This window comes from Olea europaea, chromosome 13, assembly GCF_002742605.1.
Source record: "Olea europaea var. sylvestris chromosome 13, O_europaea_v1, whole genome shotgun sequence".
Lineage (NCBI taxonomy): Eukaryota > Viridiplantae > Streptophyta > Magnoliopsida > Lamiales > Oleaceae > Olea > Olea europaea.
Window position 1 is genome coordinate 8247673 of NC_036249.1, and position 4487 is coordinate 8252159.

Genomic DNA, 4487 nt, shown 5'->3' on the forward strand with positions numbered 1-4487 from the left:
TTTTTTCGGTTCAATGTAATTTTCGTGGATCGATGTTTTGTTTTTCTAGGTCATGTTTGATCCACGTTATTTGAAAAAAAAAATACATTCTTAAACAGTAATTTGATATCATTTCAAATACATATTTTTCAATAAAATAATATTACACACAAATCCAAAATTGTTACTTATTTTTTAATACATATTTTCCATCAATATACTACTCAAAAATACATTTTCCCCAAAATAATGTGGCTCAAATGAGGTACTAATTTATAAAGAATTGACCCAAATTTTTCTGGATCGAGACTCGTTGAGGTCGATTTTATAACTAAACAATTTTAACATTCGAAAAGTATAGCTTTCGGTTAAAAAAAAAATAATAATAATAATAATAAATCAAATTTATCAATTAGAAGTGCTTATTTATAAGTTTAATCAACTTATAAGCAAGTGGCATCACTCCCAACTTTTACGTTTAACCATCCGATGATTGGCTCCAATCTTTTGAATGAAAGTTAGAAAGATGATTCTTACTTTTGTTGTTGATCTGGCCTCTAATTGGAACTTGCAATGAATATTTTATTTTAAGCAGACTACTTTTTTAACCTAACTTCATAGAAATTTTTATTTGTGAAACTTACAGAAACTAATACATTTATAAATCCCATTTTATAAATCATAAGTTAAATTTACTATTTCAAAAATCAGATATTTTATTAATTAATTAATTCATATATCTTAAGACTAATAATTATATTAAAAAAGTAAATATACATATTCATCCCAAATCCTAAAATTCAATTGACACTCTCCTCTCCCTTTTTCTTTCTTCTCACTCTCTCTACCTTCCCCACCTTCAGTGTTCCAACACCTTTACCCACCACTCTCCTGGCTCCGAAACCAACCTCATTCGACAATGACAGGCGAGTCGATGTGCCTACCATTGTGCGCGCAACGATGATGATATCAACAACGATGAATCCTTCCAGTCGATGTGCCGGTCGTTGTGATCGTTGCAAAATCTTGTCTCTTTCTTTTTCTGATTTTGTTGTGGCTAGAGTTGGAGGTTGATTTATAGCGTGTTGAAAGTGCAGATGGTGGTTGCGAGTTTAGGGATTTTGTTGGTAGGCATAGGGGTAGTAATTGTGGTGTGGCGTGGTGAGATGGTGCATGCAATGGGGATGGTGTGTGGAAATGGAGATAAAGGAGGTGATAGTTGATTTTTGGTGGGCTGTGATGGAGAGATGGTTGTGGTGATAGCTATAGTTGTGGATCGATTGTGAGTAGAGATAACAATTCGGCTTGGGCTGCCCGTAGCTCGGCTCGAGAAAAGCCCGAGCCGGCCCGGCTCGAGGCTCTAGCTGAGCCTTATTTTAGGAGGACGGTCTGAGCTTGAGCCGGCCCACGAGTCTGTGAGGAAAAAAAAATTAGGTAGCATTAAGAGGCAGCCGCAGCTGGCTACCTTTTAATGCAGCCATTAATAATTATATTTAAAAAAAAAAGGTAAAAAAAGCGAGTCTGCTCGGGTCGAGCAAAATTTTTTTGACCGAGCTTTTGCTCGACCCAGCTCGGGCTCTGAAAAAAGCCCGCTCACCTTACCTGAGCCAAGCCTAAGCCTCAAGTTTTGGCTCGCAAGTCGGCTTGGCTCGACTCGACTCGTTGACATCCCTAGTTGCGAGTGGCGATGGCGACGTGATGGTAGGTTTGGGGATTTTTTGGTTGGTGGTGGGGGGGGGGGTGGAGATGGTGGTTTTGATTCTTATTATGGGCAGTGGTGATCCTAGTCGTGGTGAGATGATGGTTTTGGTGGTGGTGATGGGACTGTATTGGGTTGGGGTTGTATAAAGGGGGATTTGTAACCAATTATTTAGTTATTGTGACCAATAAATTGGTTAATTTGTTATCAATAAATAATATGTGACCAATTACTTGAAATTGTGACCATTAAATAATATGTGATCTAAAAATTAGAATCATGACTTATAAAATTTATGATTTCTAGCTCATAGATAAACTGTGACCTATAATTTTTTTTGGTTTGTGAATAATGAATAAATTATGACATATAATTTTTTTATTTATGATCGATGAATAAATTGTGACTTCTAAATTTCTTTATTTGTGATCATAAAATAAATTGAGACGTCTAAAATTTTTGATTCGGGAACGAGAAATAATTTGTCACAAGTTAATTCGATAATTTGTGACCAAGCCCATGTTTGAGCCACATTTTAGGAAAAATGCATTATTCATGTCAAATCAATGAAAAATGTGCGGTTAAAAAATAAGAATTTTTTTTAGATTTACGTGTAATATTATTTTATTGCAGAATGTGTGATTGAAATGATGTCAAATTACTGTTGACGAATATATTTTTTTGAAAATAATGTGGCTCAAACAAGCCCCAAATATTATAGAATTGTGACCTTAATACATTAAATTAATAAAAAATATATTTTTAATTAATTATTTTATAAATAAAAATTAATTAAAATCTGATTTTTGAAATTTGAAACATTTTTTCTTAGTTTTGAAATGGACCATACTTAACCCTTGTTTGAGTCCCATGAATTTTTGAACAGTGATTTGATAGAAAATATGTGATTAAAAAATAAGGAAAAATTTTGTATTTGCGTGTAATATTATTTTATTGAAAAATGTGGTTGAAATGATGTTAAAATACTGTTAAAAAATATTTTTTTTTAAAGAATGGGACTCAAGCAAGGGCTTAATTTCTTAGAGATGAAATTTTCCCTTTTCATTTTATCACTTTTATTCAACTTGAAAACAACACTAACATCAAAATAAAATAATAAACGAACATATTGTTAATTTTTCGTATATTAAATTATTGGTGAATGAGATTTAATAATCTGAAGGCATTCATATCTTTAGCCACAAAGGGAAATTTTATTTGTTTATATAGCTTGGCCCTTTGAAGTCTCCAATGGATATATAGCCCAGCCAAGATTTTATTTATAGCCTAGCAATTTAAAAGAACATGCGAACTTTGAATACAGCTCAACAAAATTTTAAATCGAGAATATTTTTTTGTCTAACAATTGAATGATATTTCGTAAATTTTGAAGTCAATGTGGTCCTTTGTGAATTAAATTTGTGATAAGAAAATGTCATTCATTCGTAGAATAATAACATGGTTCTTTTACGTCAAAATATATAAGTATGAAATCGTGATTTTTGACATGGGTAATTCACGTTTCATGATTAATAAGTTCACTTTTTTGATTCTCCCTTCTTCATGAAGTCTTCCCGAAAGGATTTTTCAAAAGTAAGAAATGGTTGCTTTTGAACACCTTAAATAATTTTTTAAAAGTGATTTGTTTGATTAAAAAACTTTTAAGAAATGGTAATTAAGTCAACTTAAAAAACTTTTCTATAGAAAGCAGAAGCACCCACTACTGGTGATGAGCAAAGCTCGACCTGATGTACTCGTGTCCACAAACTGACTTGGTTTGACGTGTGGGGCCTTGTGGGTCAACCCGGCTCGTTTTCTCCCTTTTTTTTTCTAAGACGACTTAGACGAGTCAGAAAAGAGCCGGCCCATGAATTCAAAACAAGCCACCTTGTGCAACACACACGCACACACATATTGTCCACCTCGATCTGTCTCATCTCAAAGCAAGCTCGAATTGCATATGAGCCCCCGTTTGACCTCCATTACCTGAAAATGAAAATGGGGGGAATAATATTTTTTAGAAAAATGAGTGGTTGAAAAAGAAGGAAAAAATTATTGATTTACGTGTAACATTATTTTATGAAAGATTGTGTAGTTAAAAATAAGATAGAAAGAAATGAAATGTAATGTAATTTAATTGAACGGGGACCAAACGGGGGTAAATGTGCATGGATAAGCTAAGCGCATGAGTAGACCCATTTGTTTCGTCTAGAAGCAATCATAACCCCAACTTATTCTTAATTTCTCGCCGACGTTCTAGACAGGTCAAGCTTTGATGCGCTTTTCATTGGTTTAAAACAGAGTTGTCCAGATATTTTGAAAATCATTGCTACATCAGAAAACACACGTCATTCCAAGTGTTCGCGGTTGACGTCACATCTAACGTGGGCTGCTGATTATCAGCCATGACGCAACGGCAGACATGAGTACATAATTGGATAGAGAAAGAAAGCTACAAAGTCAACACCCAGCCGACGTACATATTGTTCACACGGTTTCCTGTTTTTGTCTGCTTCTTCATTTTCTTTAGGGAAAATTGCAGTTGAGGTATCAAATCTTTCTTTTATTAACAGACTTTGTCCAAACCTTTAATTTGTACCATTCACGATACCAAATCTTTCAAAAACTCACAGTGGAAATTCAAATAGATGGAAATTGTTAATTTGACCGTTAGTTGATCAAATATTTAATATTGACCATTATTTTGACTAATTTTAAAATGATAAAATGGTAACTTTATATTTTTCAACAAAAAAATAATAATTACAATATATTAATAATTAAATCAAAACATAAAAACGCTATTCAT